Source organism: Oryctolagus cuniculus, chromosome 3, assembly GCF_051225735.1.
Source record: "Oryctolagus cuniculus isolate XC-2025 breed Fujian yellow rabbit chromosome 3, ASM5122573v1, whole genome shotgun sequence".
NCBI lineage: Eukaryota > Metazoa > Chordata > Mammalia > Lagomorpha > Leporidae > Oryctolagus > Oryctolagus cuniculus.
In genome coordinates this window covers 30,283,815-30,304,007 of record NC_142869.1, presented here as the reverse complement: position 1 = coordinate 30,304,007, position 20,193 = coordinate 30,283,815, and the positions used below count along the sequence as shown (strand labels likewise).

Sequence of the window (20,193 nt, the reverse complement as noted above, 5' to 3'; positions counted from 1 at the left end):
CCCAATACACTTTTCCAACCCTACCGCCCACAATTCGCTGTTAGGCATCTATAGTTCTCAATGCCCTATCCTCCAGTTTTTCTATTCTTTTGCTTCTGCTGTTTTTTTTTTTTTTTAATTTCTTCTCCTCTTACCCAATCCTCACTACTTACTGAAATCCTATGAAGTTTTATAAAGTTTATATTAAATGCCATATTCTCCAGATAATTGAAATTGAATATAATCTTTTTTTGATTAAACATAAGTCATGATTTGTGCTTTTTCTTCTGTACTCTCACCCTGTCATTTGTATAATAGTTAGTTTCCATCCCAGATATAACTATAGAAGTTTCTTAAACTCAGGAAAGGTCTTTCATGTATTTTCAAATATCTCATAAGAATAGAAGATATAATTCAGCACCTGTATATAGTAACAAATGAAGAACTATCAGAAATGAGTATTGTGAATATTTTGTTCCAATATAGAGACATTTTCTCATTGCTTTGACTTCAACTACCTTGGAAAAATGTGAATCTCTTTTTTAAATTTTTTTTAAATTTCATTTAAGTTATACAAGTTTTATATATTTTATATCTCCAGATTTAGGAACATAGTGGCACTTCTCTCCAACCCTTCCTCCCCCTCCCTCTTGGATTCCCATTTTTAATTGTTACAATGATCTATTTTCAGTATACTCAATGATTGTATAGTTAACCCTATTCTAAGTAAAAAAGTACAACAAATAATATGAAGAGAAAAAGACAACAACAACAAAACAAAGCATTGTTCCTCAATGGAAGAGACAAGGGCTATAAACAATCATCAATTCTAAACAATCTCTATTTACCTCCAATACATTACATTTCAGGTACTCTATTAGTTCCCTCAGATTAGGGAAAACATATGGTATCTGTCATTTTGGGACTAGCTTATTTTACTAAATATAAGAATTTCCAGTTGTGACTATCTTTTTGGAAAAGACAGGATTTCATTTTTTTCACCACTGTGTAGTATTCCATAGTGGATATATACCATAATTTCTTTATCCACTTAACAGTTTATGGACATCTGGGTTGATTCCATATCTTAGCTATTGTGAATTGTGCTACAATGAACATGAAGGTACAGATAACTCTTTCATATACTAATTTCTTTTGGTTTGGGTAAATTCCTAAAATTTTTGGGATGGTTGGATCATATGGTAGGTCTATGCTGAGATTTCAGAGGTAACTCCACACTGTTTTCCGCAGTGGTTGTATCTTTTTGCATTCCCACCAACAGTGGACTAAGGTAACTTTTTTCCCACATCCTCACCAGCATTTGTTATTTGTTGATTTCTGTATGAGAGCAATTCTAACTGAAGAGGTGGAACCTCAGTGTGGTTTTGATTTGTATTTCCTTGACAGCTAAGTGGTCCTGAGCATTTTTCTCAACTGTCTGTCTGCCCTTTGAATTTCCTCTCTTGAAAAGTGTGTGTTCAAGTCTTTTGCCAGTTTCATAACTGGATTGTTTATTTTCTTGTTGAATTCCTTGAGCTCTTTAAGGATTCTGGATGTTAACCCTTTATCAGTTGTGTAGTTTGCAAATATTTTCTCCTGTTCTGTCAGTTTCTTCTTCACTTTGCTGAATATTTCTTTTGTAGTACAGACGCTTCTCAGCTTGATGTAATCCCATTTGTCAAATTTGGCTTGGATTGTATGTGCTTCAGGGGTCTTTTCCAAGAAGTCTTTGCCTATACCAATGTCTTGCAGTTTCTCCAATGTTCACTAATGATTTGATGGTATTGGGTCATAGATTTAGGTCTTTGATCCATTTTGAGTGATTTTTATGTAAGGTGGGCATCTATTTTCATACTTCTGCAGATGGAGATCCTATTTCCCCAACACCATTTCTTGAAGAGACTATCCTTGCTCCAGGGATTGATTTTAGCCCCTTTGTGAAAGTTAAGTTGGTTGTAGATACAAGTATTGATTTCTGGAATTTCTATTCTGTTCCACTGGTTGAAAAGTCTGTTTTTGTGCCAGGAACAGGTTGTTTTGATAATAATTGCCCTGTAGTATGTTAAAATCAGATATTGTGATGCCTCCAGCTTTGTTTTTGTTGTATAAGATTGGGTTAGCTATTCAAGGCCTCTTGTGTTTCCATATGAATTTTAGCTTCAGTTTTTCTAGATCTGCAAAAAATGTCATTGGTGTTTTGATTGGGATAGGATTGAATCTGAATTGTTTTTGGCAGCGTGGACATTTTGATGATACTGATTCTCCTAATCCATGAATATCGAAGTTTTTTTTTCCATTTTTAATGTCTTCTTCTATTTCTTTCCTCAGTGTTTTATAATTTCTGTTGTAGAGATCTTTGACACCCTTGATTAAATTTGTTCCAAGGTATTTGATTCTTTTTGGAGCTATTGTGAATAGGACAGATCTTGAAAGTACTTTTTCAGCCATGACATTTTATATATAAAACCTATTGATTTTTCCATGTTAATTTTATATCCTGCGACTTTACCAAACTCTTTTATGAGTTCCACTAGTCTCTCAGCAGAGTTATTTGGAACCCCTATATGTAGGATCATGTCATCTGCAAATAGGGATAGTTTGATTTCCTCTTTTCCAATTTGTATCCCTTTGATTTCCTTTTCTTGCTGAAAGCCCTGGCTAAAACTTCCAGGAATATATTGAATAGCAATGGTAAGAGTGGGCATCCCTCTCTGGTTCCAGATCTTAGGGGGAATGCTTCCAACTTTTCCCCATTCAATAGGATGCTGGCCAAAAATTTGAAATAAATTGCTGTGATTTTATTGAGGAATGTTCCTGCTATACCCAATTTGTTTAAGGTTTCATCATGAAAGAATGTTGTGTTTTATCAAATGTTTTCTCTGCATCTATTGATATAACCATATCATTTTGATTCTTCAGTTTATTAATGTGATGTATCATATCGATTGATTTGTTAATGTTTAACCATCCCTGCGTACCAGGATTAATCCCACTTGGTCCAGGTGAACTATCTTTCTGATATGTTGTTGGATTTGATTAGCTAACATTTTGTTGAGGATTTTTGCATCTGTGTTCATCAAGGATATTGGCCTATAAGTTCTCTTTCTTTATTGCATCTTTTTCTGGCTTAGGAATTAAGGTGATGCAGGCTACATAAAAGGAGTTTGGGAAGATTCCCTCTCTTTCAATTGTTTTGAATAGCTTCAGAAGAATTATAATTAGTTCTTTAAATGTCTGGTAGAATTCAGCAGTGAAGCCGTCTAGGCCTTGGCTTTTCTTTGTTGGGAGGGTCTTTACTACTGATTCAATTTTTCTTCTCAGCTATTGGTCTGTTTAGGTTTTCTGTGTCTTCATGGCTCAAATTAGGTAGGTTAAATGTGTCCAGGAATCTATCCATTTCTTCTAGGTCTCCCAATTTGTTGGCATACAGCTCTTTGTAGTAATTCCTGATGATCCTTTTTATTTCTGTGGTATCTGTTGTTACATTTCCTGTTACATCTCTGATTTTATTGGTTTGGGTCTTCTCCCTCTTTTTTTTTTTTTGTGGTTAGTTGCACCAATGGTGTATCAATTTTGTTTATTTTTTCTCTAATGTTAATTATTTCTTTCCTCCTACTAATACTGGGTTTGGTATGGAGCACAAATATTTATGATCTGAATAAACAAAAACAGGTATGATCCCTTTCCTCTTGTGACTTGCAGTCTGGTCAGGGATAATCTCTTCATCAAATAATCATAAAAATCAATGCAAAATTAGAACAATAACAGGTGCAATACAGAAGAGATTTAAAAACTGATCTTATTAGGGAGGATAATGTAGCTGTGATTAGTGGATGAGTAATAATTAACTAGGGATAGGTGATGGAGAGGGATGTTCCAGATAGAGCAACAGCACATGAATGGCCAGGGGCTACAGGAACGTGATTTATAGCAGGAACAACAGAATACCACTGATATCAGAGGGCAAGTACAGCATGGTGAAAGATGAGGCAGGGAAAATAAGGCTACATGGTTCAAAGACATATAAAGCAAGAAAAGGATTTGTCTTTTTCCAAAGAGCACTGGGCCACTAAAGTATTTTAATTCCAGGAGCAATGCAAGCCACAGACCTTCAGAAAAGTATGTATTTCCCTGATTTTTCTCTGAATTCTTAAATGCATTAAGAAAGGTAAAACTTGCCAGCGCTGCGGCTCAATAGGCTAATCCTCTGCCTTGAGGCGCCGGCACACTGGGTTCTAGCCCCAGTCGGGGCGCCGGATTCTGTCCTGGTAGCCCCTCTTCCAGGCCAGCTCTCTGCTGTGGCCAGGGAGTGCAGTGGAGGATGGCCCAGGTGCTTGGGCCCTGCACCCCATGGAAGACCAGGAGAAGCACCTGGCTTCTGCCTTCGGATCAGCGCGGTGCACCGGCTGCAGCGGCCGTTGGAGGGTGAACCAACGGCAAAGGAAGATCTTTCTCTCTGTCTTTCTCATTGTCCACTCTGCCTGTCAAAGAAAGAAAGAAAGAGAGAGAGAGAGAGAGAGAGAGAGAGAGAGAGAGAGAACGAGAGAACGAGAGAACGAAAGAGAGGTAAAACTTACTGGATGATACAATACACCAAAACTTTAGGTAGAATGTGTGGCACTTGAAGGTTTTTCTTTTCATGTGTTTACTGAATTCCTTAGAAACTTGCTTCTTGCAGAATAAAAAGCTTCCTTATCAAAATTCTCCACTTCAGTTTTGTAAAGAACTATTATTCTCAACCCTCCTACAGAATAAGCAATTGAAGTTACTTGAGAAGTAATAAATAGATATTTAAATGTCAGTTTTCCATTGTACAATAACCATCTTTTAGATCTGTAAAATGTAAAGAGTACAAAAATTTTTCTCTATATTGAATGGCTTATATCTTATTCTTTAGCCCAATTATATTTTGCTTAAGGTACATTTCTCCCAGGTAGTGTATGAGTGGGATCCAGGAGGCTTTTGTAAAACATAAAGGTCATGCCTGCATTGGTGTGACTTCAAACTTGTTAAATTCTGCCAAAGGTTGTCACACACAAAAAAATGGTAAAAACCAGGGATCTTGAGAGCAGAAAACTCCACAATTTGATAGGAAAAATTACTTGGGCTTGTTTTAGACCACCCAGAGAAGTTTGAAAGAATAACAGCTATCACTACACTAGTATCTTGAGAAGAATATTTTCTTCTTTAGGAAAAATAATGTAGTACTGTCAAAATAATCATGATTACTTCAATAGAATTAATTGCATATATTGTAGAAGTTATTTCTCAAATTCTACTCCCAGATCATACGCTCAGAGATCACACTGAGTACGTGAGAGGGCTGTAGGTTCCCAAGCCCACTCCAGATGTCCAGAATCAGAATCTCTAGAAGTGAACTCAAGACTCAGACTTTAACCAGGTCACCTGGTGGTGGTGATGCCCACTCATGTTTGGAAAGTTCTTCATAGCTTAACGAAGAGCAGCACTCTTTCTTTGTCCAGTGTTTGGGCAAACCAGCTTTACCCAACATGTTGAGTTATTTAATGATGTTAGTATCCTGTAACAAACCCTGAACGCAAACACACACAGACACAAGTATATGTGTATGTGTGCCAGAGCTTTCCTTAATCAATCCTTACTACTTAAAAATCACTCTACACAAACTTCAGTATTATTGTCTATACTTTGTAGTTGAAGAAATTGTGGACCAATAAAATTAAATAACTTACACATCAGATTTGCTGACTCCAAAGCATTTGTTTCTGTTGTGTGGAACAGCTCCTTGCTGTAACTTGCTATCCTAGGTCTTTTTTGCATGAAGTATCCAGAAAAAGAAAGTGAATGTCGTTGCACATGATCCAGTAACAACCTCAGTCAATAACCCCTGAAACTCATAGTTATCGACAGCCACAGACTAAGAACAAGGTATGAACCCTTCTTGCCAAGCATAACTTTTCTGAAATGAACTTTAAGAGATAGCACTTCAGCTGGGCCGGCACTGTGGCATAGCAGGTAAAGCCACTGCCTGCAGTGCCAACATCCCATATGGGCTCTGATTCGGGTCCTGGCTGCTCCGCTTCCAATCCAACTCCCTGCTGTGGCCTGGGAAAGCAGTGGAAGATGGCCCACGACCTTGGGCCCTGGCACCCATGTGGGAGATCTGGAGGAACCACCTGGCTCCTGGTTTCTGATCGTCCCAGCTCCAGCCATTACGGCCATCGGGGCAGTGAACCAGTGTATTGAAGGCCTCCCTCTACCTCCCCTCTCTTTCTGCCTCTCTGTAACTCTGCCTTTCAAAGAAATAATAAATGTTTAAAGAGAGAGAGAGAGAGAGATAACACTTCAGAGGCAGGGATAGGGTATATATGGAAAAAGCTGCTTCAGATTATTGTAATTTAACAAGCAGAGAGCCCAGAGGAAAACTACGCATTAGAGTCTGCAAACACTACTGTGTGTAAAGTTAGCCAGAGACTTGCCAGCTTGTATCACTATGAAGGAAACAAACTAAAACTCTGTGCAACCTGATCCCAGACTGGAAGACAGATGTGCTGGGTTGCTCTAAAACTTGAGCCTTCAGAAGGTTCTGCCAAAGACAGATGGCTCTGTTGTATGTGTGTGCTCAAAGTGATTTACATTTCATTTCATTTAATGTAACATTTTTATGGGACACTAACAAGGAAATTACTCTATTTTCTTAAAAAAAAAACTTGATAATCACCATTATTTAAATGATTTGTTTTATTTATTTGAAAGACAGAGTTACACACACACACACACACACACAGAAAAACAGAAAGAAATATAAGCAGGTTGACTTTTCTGCAGCTGGTTTGCTTCCCTAATGGCTACAACAGCCAGGGTTGGGCCAGGTTGAAGCCAGGAGCCTGGAACTCCATCTGGGTCTTCCATATGGAAAACAGGGGCCCAAGGATGTAGGCCATCTTCTGCTGCCTTCCCAAGTGCTTTAGCAGTGATCTGGATCTGAAATATAGGAGCCAGGACTCAAACTGGCACTCATATAGGATGCCACTGGCTTGGCCCAACCCACAACACCAGCCCTGATTACCTCTGTTTTAAAGGCTAGTACTTGAAAAGGGTTCAAAGCTTGTTGATTATTTAATATGATGAATCCTTACAATATTTGGAAAATTATAAAATGCATATTTTATAATTATTATTCAAGTATTAATTTTAAAATGCATGTACATTTTTGATATAATGCTATCAATTTAAAACTTATCTTGGGGCTGATGCTGTAGCTCAGCAGGTTAAAGCCTTGGTCTGCAGTGCCAGCATCCCATATGGGCACTGGTTTGAGTCCGGGCTGCTCCGCTTCCAATCCAGCTCTTTGCTATGGCCTGGGAAGGCAGTAGAAAATGGCCCAAGTCCTTGGGCCCCTGCACCTGTGTGGGAGACCTGGAGGAAACTCCTGGCTCCTGGCTCCTGGCTGCTGCCTTTGGATCGGCCCAGCCCAGGCCTTTGCAGCCATCTGGGGAGTGAAACAGCACATGGAAGGCCTTTTTCTCCCTGTCTCTGCCTCTGCCTCTCTGTAACCCTGTCTTTCAGATAAATAAATAAATCTTAAAAAAAAAAAAGCTTACCTTGATATTTTAAGGAGTTCTATTACAGTAATACTGATTGTTTTTAAAATACCTTCACAGATGGTTTCTTTTTGAGGAAAAAGGATTTAAATTTAAATTACTTCAAAGAAATGATGGTTCATTTGTATAATGCTAAAAACAAATTCTCCAAGAAGTTGGGAACCAGAAAATTTCCCAGGGTCTGTTGTGACTCAGTTTGTCAGCCGCCAAACAATAACATAAATAACAGTCTTTGTGGTCCCCACTGGAGACTCACTGTGCTATTCAGCAGGCTACTATAGCAAGTAATTTGTTGATTGAATGAGAGAAACATTTATATTGCACTAAAATGTTAGACATTTTTTATGTGATGCTATAAATGGTCAATATTTGAGAACATTGTAAGTAAGAGATGAATGGTAAATATCTTTTTTGAAATGCATGGGCTCCTTGAAAGCATAAAAATGTGACATTATGATAAACTTCAAAGGAACTCTTATTTAAGAACAGAAAAGGTTGTAACATCTGATGCTTAAGGATCTTTATCTATTTTTAAGATTTATTTACTTATTTGAAAGTCAGAGTTACACAAAGAGAGGAAGAGACAGAGAAAGGATGAGAGATCTTCCATCCACTCCTCAAATGACCATTAATAGCTGGGGCTGGGCCAGGCTGAAGACAGGAGTCAGGAGCTTTTTCCTGATCTTTCACATGGGTGCAAGGACCCAAGCACTTGGGCCATCCTCTACTGTGTTTTCCCAGGCACATTAACAGGAAGAAGCTGGATTGGAAGTGGAACTTTTGGGTCTCAAACCAGTGCCCCTATGGGATGCCAGTGTCACAGGCAGCAGCCTTACCTGCTATGCCATAATGCCAGCCCCAGGATCTTTATCTTTTGACATAGCCGTGGTATCGTATGTGCTTTCTTACATCTTAGTTGAAATCTGTGTTCCGGATTTTAGTGTTATTTTGAAGTTATATGGAGATTTAATGAGCTCTTGCTGCCTTTTGCCTATCTCCTACTGTAATGGCATTCAGTGAATTCTTGGAGTCTTCTGGGAAGAATACTTTCTCTTAGATCAGGATCTTAACTCCTTCCAAGTAGTTACCAATGGATTTAAGGAATCAGAGAGAGTACTTTATGAGTTGGAAGTGGACTTGCTATGTGTAAGAAAAGACACTCAGTTCATGCTAAGACAGTCACTCAAAACATGAGGTAAGTAGGAAGTCACAAATGACTTCCAGTCTCTTGTTAACTATATTTCCATTCTTTCTTTGCTTTTGCTGTAGGAATTTTGAAATTCCTTTCAGCAGAATGACTTTCAGTTTAGATTCACATAAAACATAGGATGTGAAGGGCCAGCATTGTGGTGTAGTAGGTAAAACTTCTGCCTGCGACACCCTCATCCCATATGGGTGCTGGTTCGTGACCCAGCTGCTCCACTTCCCATCTAGTTCCCTGCTAGTGGCCTAGAAGGCAGCTGAAAATGGCCCAAGTGGTTTGGCCCCTGCCACCCACTTGGGAGAACCGGATTAAGCTCCTGACTTCTGGCTTCGGCTTCAGCCTGGCCCAGCCCTGGCTGTTGCTGCCCTCTGGGAAGTGAAGCAGCAGGGAGATCTCTCTGTCTGCCTCTCCCTTTGTATAACTGACTTTCAAATAAATACATTTTTCCTTTTTTTAAAAGATTTTATTTATTTGAGAGGTAGAGTTATAGACAATGAGAGGGAGAAACAGAGAGAAAGGTCTTCCATCCATTGGTTCACTCCCCAAATGGGCGCAACAGCCAGAGCTGTGCCAATCTGAAGCCAGGAGCCAGGGTGCTTCTTCCCGATCTCCCACACAGGTGCAGGGGCCCAAGGATTTGGGCCATCTTCTACTTCTTTCTCGGGCCAACACAGAGGGCTAAATTGGAAGAGGAGCAGCTGGGACTAGAACCTGCGCCCATATGGGATGCCTGCGCCACAGGCAGAGGATTAACCTATAGCACCAAGGCGCTGGCCCCAATAAATATTTCTTAAAAAATAGGATGTGAAATAGAAAAAGTAAAATCATAAATAAATTAAAGCAAAAAAAAAAAACTTCTGTGGAATCTTTAGATCTTTATTAACAGAACACTTCTAGAATCTGTTTTTTTTTGTTTTGTTTTTTTTTTTGTTTTTTTTTTTTTTGACAGGCAGAGTGGACAGTGAGAGAGAGAGAGTCAGAGAGAAAGGTCTTTCTTTTGCCGTTGGTTCACCCTCCAATGGCCTCCGCGGCCGGCCGGCGCACCGCGCTGATCCCATGGCAGGAGCCAGGTACTTATCCTGGTCTCCCATGGGGTGCAGGGCCCAAGCACTTGGGCCATCCTCCACTGCACTCCCTGGCCACAGCAGAGGGCTGGCCTGGAAGAGGGGCAACCGGGACAGAATCTGGCACCCCGACCGGGACTAGAACCTGGTGTGCCGGCGCCGCAAGGCGGAGGATTAGCCTAGTGAGCCACGGCGCCGGCCTAGAATCTGTTTTAAACGCTCTGCTAAATGCAAAGTCGTGCAGGTAACCAGTTGCAGGGACACTTGCAGCATAGGTTGCTGGCCTTCCAGGGTTAGGGAGGCCCCAGATAGAGGAGATCATTGGGAGCCTTTAAGCCCTACCTCTGCCTTTAGCCTATAGACAGAGAATGAGGGTTTTTTAAATTGTGATTTAGTTATATAAGTTAATATATTTTTAAAATTCTGTCAACTAGAGTAGCTGGAAAAAAAATGCCCCAAGACTTTGAGATTAAAATATATCTCTGAAGGAAATTTTTGTGCCTGAAAAAACCAAACGTGGCAAATGTCACAGGGAAGCCGAGAGGAACCCAAGCAAGGAACCAGCGACCTTCATTCCTTCAGAATACTGGTAATCAGAGCAGCTGGAATGTTTACTTGCTTACTCATTGGCTTACTTGCTGTGTTTTGTAGCCCAGACTTTAATCTTATTTTTATATTTTTATATAAATCGGACACATGTTGTTTGATTATAGATGTTAAGTGGCCAACGGGAGCTTTAGATAAAAGCCTTTCAGGAATCCGAGCCGCCTGGGTCCTCTGGAATCTGGCCCAGCTCTGCATTCTGGTCTGGATGTCCCTTTGTATCTCCTCCTGTGTGGATTTTTTGCTCCCCCCCATTCTTCCAACCCATTTTCCTTCATCTCAGTGGTGTCTGTTTACTAAAATCTAAGCCAATTAAGTAAAGTATTATAATAGAACACCCTTTTGAAAGGAGCACAGTGGTGGGGAACTGCATGACCCCCAACAGAATAATAGAAGAGGAAAAACATTTGAAAAGAGCTCCCCATATGACAATCTGCCTCCTCCTTTGCCTTCTGTTCATAGGGAGGCAACTCTTTGTTTGTTCCCATCAGCTCCATGCAAATCCACCCCCTTGTCTTTGATGAAATATTAATAATATATCTTTGTGCATCTCAATATTTTAAGAGTGTTGAAGTGAGAATTATCAGATCATGCACGCAGGGATGTTGTTATAGAAATTACAGGACACTTGGGAGTGCTGACATAATTTATTCATTTTTATTTCAGGGCCAGCTTTTATGTTGGTATATTTTCTCAGCCAGTAACTAATATTCCTACTCAATTAAGATATCCCTACTTTTTTAATGGATCATTGCAGGCAATTTCTTTGGCAATAAAGTGTTGGCTGCCCCTATTAGGAAAATAACTGGGGGTGGAAAAGAAGATCTTTCAAATTAACATTACAGAAGGGGGAGGGGATGTTTCTAAACTGTACCCTACTGTGCTGGTTGAAAGTTGTCATGCTTTACCTCTTGTTCAAAATGGAGCAAAAGATAAAGGACAGGAATCAGTCGCAAAACATCCTTCATTGTAAACTCTTCCCCAAGACTCCAGTGAGTGGTGAAATCCTTCTGCTTCCAGAGCTTTTTGCTCTTCGGGCTGGAAGTAGAGGTGTCAGAGTTTTGTTTTTTCCAGTCAGATGACTACAAATAGCCTATATTTTCTTCTCTCTAGTGTGGAGTACTGTCCTTTTTTCCAGTCAGGAATGTTAGAGAGTGCAAAAGCTCAGGCAAAGAATATCAGTCAGCCAAATTCTGACTTCTGTAGACCACAGCTGGAATCTGAATGCCCACATTAACCTCAAAATAGCCTGGTGCTCTGTCACCAGGGTTCAGCCAAGTGCCTTTTCCTGATATCTCTGTATGCTGCTGCAGGTTGACAGATGGCTCCCAGCAGGTGAACTCTGGGCTATTAGTGAATGAAATGCTTGCATTCTCTGGCATAGTCCTTCTCAAAGACACCCTATGTCTTAGGAACTTACAAATGGCATTTGGATGCTAAACAAAACTAAAGAGAAGAGTTGATGCTAAGAAACCACATGGTACTATGAACACAGGGATCCTGTTCAACTTGATACAGGATCTCTTCATGGGAAACACATAGAAGTGCGAAATGGTGAAAAAATACAATTTGAAGACTGAAACTGACACTTTACAATTTTCCACAATTGTCAAAGTACTTTCCTAACCACACGATTTTATTTAACCCTTGCGAAGAAAGCCCCAGTAATATTCTTCATTTTCTTGGAACACTGAGTATGCAAAAAGTTAGAAGGCCTAATATTACACAGATAGTAAATGATGGTCCAGGGTTCTGACACAGCTTCCGAATCTAAAATTTGAGGGTTTTTCTTTTATTTACTAAGGTGGAATTTAATTACTTCCTAGTCAGAATGGGATATAGAGTAGTTAATACAAAAGAAAATAGCCTCTGCTCTTCTACAGCTCACAGATCAGTTTAGGTGGAGTAGAGAGACACTGAGCCAATAAATAACATATATTGTTGGTGGCATTGTACAGAAATAGACAGTGGTAGGGGTGTGGATTGGTCTACCCTGGCTGTCATGAAAGAATGCCAAGACTGGGTAGCATAAGCAATAGAAATTTGTTTTCTCAATTCTAGAGGTTAGAAGTCCAAAATCAAGGTACTAACAGAATTGGTTTCTGATGAAGTCTCTCTTGCTGCCTTTTTGACAAGCCATCTTTCCACTGGAGCTATTACAGGAAAAGATTTTCTGACACTTGTTAAAGTAGAAAGGAAGACTATCCAGAACTATTGCAAAGAAAATATTGCAATATTGGGACTATTACAACAAGAATATTGCAACAGGAGAAAGAGACTGGGCTCAACTCTAAATAAAGCAAAATCAGTTATCTATGTATAGATATCTAGCAAAGTGAAGGTGCCTTGAATGGAAAGTTTCTGAGAAGAAATATCAGGGATATAGTGATTCTTACTAAACATACTGAACCAGTTTCTTGCTGAAGGAAGGCCAAAGACTTAGACATCAAAGGCAAAGGATATGGAATTTGATCAGGTATCCAGGATAATTACATACCAAGGCTGGGGAGTTCTCTCTAAATAGACTTAACATGATTCTTATTAAATCTGGGGTTCTTGGGTTTCATGTTTAGCCTAGTAGTTATGATGCTGCTTAGGACACCCGTAACCCACATGGTAGTGCTTGTTTTCAATTCTCAGCTCTGGCTCCTGACTCCAGTTTCTTAATAACGTTGACCCTAGGAGACAGTGTTGGTGACTCAAGTAACTGGCTACCTGCCAGTCATGTAAGTGACCTGGATTGAGTTGCTAGCTCCTGGTTTCCAACCCAGCCCAGCCCTGACCAGCCATTGTGACCATATGGGAAGTGGATTTATTTTTAGGAGCCTTAATTAACCATATAAATAACTTGTAGGAATGTAAATAAGTGAAAGTTATAAGAACCGTGTTATCAGAGACATTCCTGGAGGTGGTTAAGGATACTTAATAGAGAAGAGAGCTGCAATTAAACAGGGAGTTGAAACTGTGTATCTCCATTAATTTATGCTACCATTTCTAAAGTTTATTGTTATACTGAAATGACTATTAACAGAAAGATAAAAGATAAGTGCTGGTGAGGTCATAGACAAAAGGGAACCCATGAACACTGTTGTGAGAATGTAAATTAGTACAGCCATTGTGGAAAACAGTATGGAGTTCCTCAGAAAATTTAAAAAATAAACTGCCATATAGCCAGTAATCCCATTACTGTGGGTTTACTACCACAGTATATCAAGAAATCAGTACTGTAGACATATGCACTCTCATGTTTATTGCATTATTATTCACAATGGCCAAGATGTGGAATCAACCTAGGTGTCGATCAATATATTAATGGGTAAATAAAATATTATATGTATATATTTATGTATATGTACAGGTACACACATATGTATATATATACATATTCACACACACACAGAAGGAGAGAATATAATAGAATACTATTCAACCTTAGAAAAAGGAAACTCCTGTCATTTGTGACAGTATAGATGAACTGGAGGATATTATATTGAATAATGTAAACCAAGCAAGAAAGTCAAGCACCACATGATCACACTCATGTAGGATCTAAAAAAGTAGATCGATCTCATAGAAATAGAGAGAAGAATGGTGAGTATATAAAGCTGGGGAGGTTGGATAGAAGGAGGATAATAGGAGAGGTTGGTCAAAGGTTACAAAATTTCATTGAGGGAGGAGAAATAAGTTTAAGAATCTGATTGTACAATATAGTGACTACAGTTAATTTCTTATATTCCTGAAAAAAATAATTTAAGTGTTCACATGAAAAAAATAAAAATTATATGAGATTGCATATGTTAATAAACTTGATTTAGCCATCCCACAATATATACGTTTCAAAGTATCATGTTGTACATGATAATATATATGAATTTATCTGTCAATTTAAAATGAGTAAATAATTAAAAATAAAGAGCTATAATTGTATAAAATTTAGAAACAAAAACAGATGGCTTCTGTCAAGCAAAGAAGTATTATATGTCTTCAGATGTGTTCTGAGTAGGAACAGAAAACAACAGTGTAATATATAAATAAACAAAACAATGACACATGTGCCCTGTTGCTGCTCAAGGTTCTCCACATTTCAGTGCAAATTCATATTTATGAAGTGAGATATTTGTGTTATTTATACATTGAGTCAGACTCAGCATGTGGTAACAATTTAGCAAAAGAAGTAAAAGCTGATATTATGGAGCAACCCTTTCAATAAGGAAAAAGTCTAAAGTAGCCTGCTGGACCAATGTCATCATGCCTCATTCACCCTATGAGGGAAGTATTTATAGTTCATGAAATATGCATTTATCCCTCAATGTCTCTCAATCTCTTGCTTTTAAGCAATGCCAAGTTCAGTTCAGTGAGCTGAGAGGAAGTAATAAGTGTCATTTTCTCATTAAAGCATTCAAGAGGCAATGTTCAGCCATTCGAATATCATCTTCCCCTACTTCTGTAATCCTAAAACCAGGAGTTGAGCCGCAAGAACAATGTACCCAGATATGTCAGTCACCACAAGGGAAAGATGCCTGGAGTCATTGTACTTGCATTAGGATTTCTGTGAGCAGGATATAAATCTTTGTTATATAAAGCCTCTGGGACTTTAGCCTGACTTTCTGACTAATCCTGCCCCTTTATCCTTCACCTGCTTGTATACTATTTTTACTGCCTTGAATTATGTTGAGATGCTTTTGGACATCATTGCTACTAAATCAGCTTAACCCAACCTGCTAGGTCAGCCATAGCCTGGAGAAGCAGGTTTGGAGGTGGAAGGGGAGAATTCTTACTGACTGTGATCCTGTAGAAGACTATGTTTTTAACTAGAGTTTTTATTAATAATTTTTTAATTCTTTCAAGTGTGTGTTGTGAATTATATTTCCTTTGCAGGAAATTTAGTGTCCTCCTAAAAATTACTTTAACAAAAGTCCCTAAAAAGACAGATCCTTTCCTGATCTGCCCAGCTATCAGTGACCCCTGTTCACAAGGCCTTTCTTCTACTTGGGAACAAGTAGAGAATGAACTGATTGTAAATCATATTGAGGAATAGAAATGGTTCAGTAGCATGTGAGACTAAATTATCTTATGTTAGCAGTTTTAAAGACTGGATGATAGATATATCACCAAGTATTTTAAAAATTTGGTCCTCAGTAGGGGAAATCTTGTTGTCCTATACAAGTGAATTGAATTACATGAATTATTCTTAATTTTATAGAGCAGCTGGATAACAGAGATAAAGATAAATGCTATCATTGCTTATTTGAAAGCTGACTGAAGTTTCTAGTTGTTGAGGTTAAGTTTGTTCTTCAGAAACACCATTTAGGATTCCAGCAACACACTATTTATGCTAAAATGTGTTTCAAAGGCAAATAAACAGTAAATCTTGGTTCAACAATCCAGGAAGACTTTGTGTTAGTAATTTTTGTTATTTAATGAAATGTAGGTTCTTACATCAGTTGAGAATACAATACCTTGGTAATATTTAGCCTATGGAGTTATAAAAATATTCATTAATTTATCCTTCTAACTTCAGTACTCTACTTGCATATAGCTTGCATATGAATTTGCCAGAAGCCAGACAAATGCTATATGCAGCCTTGGTGCAGTGTAAGCACATTTGTTTATCTGCATCATCAGTTGATAAAATCTGATTTAGTATATAGCTGAACAATTATTTATTTTCAACCTCTTATTAATGACTTACCCAACACAATGTACATCATACATGCTATTCTCTATCTTGTATAGGCTACCTCTTAAACATAATAATCAATTATTTTGTCAAGTGATTTCAGTCATTATTCCCAACAATATTATACCCACCTCTAAGATTTTCTGGAAAGTGACAGAAGCAAACTTGATGGAAATAATGGATAAAAATAAGAGGTAGAATTGTAGCTGAGTAAATTTTGATTTGTTCAAGAAGCTGATATGCTGAAAAATAAATGTGCTTAGCAAGTATTTTTAGTAAATAGAAAATTGCCATAGTGAAATAGCACTTCTCAGAGGAGCCATAAGTCTTTATGCTTCAAATTGTCTTTAGCTAAAGTTGGAGACCTAAAACCAATTCTCAATTCTGTAAAAAGCTGGTATGTAATCAAGAGGTTTGGCTACTTTCTAGCTGTGTGATGCTAGAAAGGACACTTAAGTTGTGTTGGCCTGTTTTCTCATCTTTAGAGTGAGGTTAATAGTAGTTAGAGAGTTATATAGAGGAATATAGGAATAAAGGAGTTAATATATATGAAGTTCTGGCACACAGAAAATGCTATAAATGTTTGCTAACATTATTTGGAGGATCTTGCAGCCACTCTGTATAACGCTTCTAATACTAAAACTGTGCCAAATGATACTAATAACAAAAACCCATTTTAGTGATTTAATCATTTTGAGATATAATAAATATTACCACTTTGTGGATTTAAGATGACTATTCAGATTTATATGCCTTAGGAAATGGACCATAAATTGCATGTAAAAATTAATTTCCAGATGGTATTTATCTCTTTCTCATAAAAAAAAAGCCTAGGAAAATAGGTGGTCATTCTTATTTTTTAAAGGATTTATTTATTTATTTGAAAAGGAGATTAAAAAGAGAAAGGGAGGGACAGACAGACAGAAAGATCATCCATCTGCTGGTTCAATCCTCAAATGGTTGCAATGGCCAGGGCTGGGCCAGCCAATGCCAGGAGCCTGGAACTACATCTGGATCTTCCACATGTGTGGCAGGGGCCCAAGCACTTCAGCCATCTTCTGCTGTTTTCCCCAATGCATTAGCAGGGAACGGGACCAGAAGTGGAGTAGCTGGGACTTGAACCAGTGCCCATATAGGATGCCAGTCACTTAACCTGCTGACACCGCAGTGCCAAATTCAAATTTCACTTTTAAACAGACAAACAAAAAAACCCACAAAAATCAAGATTATGAACAAATTGAGCGTGGTTTTTATTGCTAGTACTGAGTATCCTGAAATTTCTAATAATCTTATTATCCTGTTGCCAATTATTTCCTAATTCTTTAGGAGATAAAATTAGCTTTTAGAATTTCATTTTTGGCCGGCACCGCGGTTCACTAGGCTAATCCTCCGCCTTGTGGCGCCGGCACACCGGGTTCTAGTCCCGGTTGGGGCACCGGATTCTGTCCTGGTTGCCCCTCTTCCGGACCAGCTCTCTGCTGTGGCCAGGGAGTGCAGTGGAGGATGGCCCAAGTACCTGGCTCCTGCCATTGGATCAGCGCGGTGCGCCGGCCACAGCGCGCCAGCCGCAGCGGCCATTGGAGGGTGAACCAACGGCAAAGGAAGACCTTTCTCTCTGTCTCTCTCTCTCACTGTCCACTCTGCCTGTCAAAAAATTTTTTTTTTCATTTTTAAACATAAATAATTCCTGAGTTAATTTTTGGAAAGATTAAAAGGCAATATATTTTAGTACTATTTTTAAATATTATTCAGATAATGGCTATATTCTTTGACTCAGATATGTCAACATACATTTAGCAGTAAACATTGGAGTTGTGCAGGTCACATGGTCTCTGTCATAGCTTCTCAGCTACATAGCCATGGACTACATTGACACTGAATTTACAAACATAGGCACCAAGGATGGAGCCAATTCATGGACCATAGCTTGCTGATCATTATTCTATAAAGTTCCTTTTCTTATTCTTACTAGGATAAAAAACACAGATACTTATATAAAGTGCACTTGCACACTTACATACATGCATGCATGGGTGCTTGATATGCACTCCAGGGAATTCAAGGAAAATAGGGAGTCTAAAAAGAAACTTGATATTTTATTCAACATTCACTCATTCAGTCCCTAAAGACTTTTTTTCTGAACAAGATCCAGAGGTATTTTTGTTTTTGTTCTGAAGTCAACCTATCATCTTTAATATGCTTATGATTAAAACTATCCTTAAAAGTTATTTAAATAGTCTTAAGTTATAGTGTATAAAACTCTGAATATATGGTTACTTATATTCAAGTTTTGAGAATCACATTAAACTAGAGTGAAAAAAAAAAGCTGGGTACAAAGATTTAGGTGTCACACCCTTCTTTTATAAGAATTATTCAAGTATTACAGTGAATAGAGAATTCTACCATCATTCTTACTGCTTGCAAAATTTTATTTATTTAAACTTTAAGTCTTTGTAACTTTAATATTTATTAGTAGACTTGTTTGCTGCTGTACATTGTGTCTGAATGTTCACAAATTAAATGAGCTGATACACGTAAAAGTCCTTAATAGAGAATCTGGCCCACTTGGTATTTTTGGCTTTGGAAACACTCTTTTGTCTGCACATATCCAGATGCACTTTGAAGGATTGTAGACAAGAATTTAGCCATCTACATCTTGTTTTTCAAACTTTGCTGAATCTTAAACAAGAGTTAGTAAGCTACGACATTTGAATCTCAGGGTCCTTTATCTGTAGAACAGCATCTTCCTTAAGGATACAGTGGTGTCCACTCTACCAGGGATAAAATCACACAGTCCCTGGAAAAAGGCATAGAGATGCATGTTTGTAAACACCTAATGTAGGAGAGCTGGACTTCATAATAGGTCTCAGCTATGGAATCCTTTGTGCATTGTGCACCTTTGTAATCTTCCCTATAGATGAGAATGCTTGCACATGAATGGTTTATGAGTTAAAAACAAGCCTTAGTGCTTTCTCATATTTCTGGTTTCTTCCTAGGTACCACATCAGTAATAAGTAGTCTATATTCTTCAAGATACAATTCTTAAGTAGAATTACTAAACTAGAATGATGTCTAAGATTCTGAATGTCAATAAGTGTTGCATTGTACAGAGAAAAATTAATTAGTTAATGAATTCTCTCCACCCTGTGCTAAAGAGAATCAATGTGAACTGGGCTAGAAGCCAGTCCTTCCAAGCTTATTGGATATAATTAACAATTTACATCACAAAGGTATTCTCTTAGGAAGAAAGTATGATTATATGCTATGTATTAGGTGAAAACAATTCAAAAATATATTCTTCATTAGATATGATAATTAATGAAGCATCATTGGAGTGAAGCTAAAAAGTGAGAAAAGCATTCAATAGCATTTTCACTGTTCAAGGTAAACATCTGAGTTAGTGCCTACCAGGTTATAAATGATCAATGAAAACCACAAAAGCCATCATCAAATTGATCTTCTAGTCTCATAGTTAACTAATATAAAGACAGATAGGAAAACCATGAGTTTCATTTTGTACTGAACTACATGATCTGGTTGATGTACATGGATCAAAGATTAAATTATTAATTTTCTATTTTATATTTTTCAGACAGAAGCCAGAACACATCACCAACCCTCTGAGAACACGACACAACAAACTCCACTATTTCATCTCTTCCTTGAATAGGTGAGACCCTATCCACTAGGAACTAGTTACCCTAGTTACCAGCAGCTGTGAAGAATTTCTCATTAGTATAACCATGTTTCTAATGTATCTTTAAAAATATTATTTCATCTTGATAAAGAAGCAATACACTTAGTATTCCTATAGCTAATATATTTAGAATTGTTAAAATAGTTCATAGTGTTTGGATTAATTTCAAAGCAACAGAATGAAAAGATATTTCTCTGAAAGGAGGATTGAACTAAGCCTGTCTCTTCTATAGTTCTTGATGCCAATAATGTTACTGCTGTACCTACAGCATGTTAGGCATGGTCTTAGCTTACTTTACTAAATTTATCAGTTATGTAAAGTAGATACTGGGATTCACCCCCATTTTATAAATGAGGGCCATGAGGCAGACTTAGGGGGCTAAT

The 20,193-nt window shown here is 38.0% G+C and overlaps 1 protein-coding gene and 1 long non-coding RNA gene across 51 annotated transcripts in view; one reads left to right on the top strand and one right to left on the bottom strand.

Moving 5' to 3' along the window:
• MAP2 (microtubule associated protein 2) overlaps window positions 1-20,193 on the top strand; it is a 313,061-nt gene that overhangs the window by 189,055 nt on the left and 103,813 nt on the right. For all 50 annotated transcript variants that reach the window (XM_089329961.1, XM_051849208.3, XM_008259081.5 and 47 more), the window contains one exon: window positions 19,706-19,783. The gene's annotated coding sequence lies outside the window, so the exon portion shown is untranslated. The remainder of the gene's footprint in view (window positions 1-19,705; window positions 19,784-20,193) is intronic.
• Window positions 1-20,193, bottom strand: part of LOC108176883 (uncharacterized) — a 168,762-nt gene that overhangs the window by 129,217 nt on the left and 19,352 nt on the right. The gene's annotated exons all lie outside the window — the stretch shown is intronic.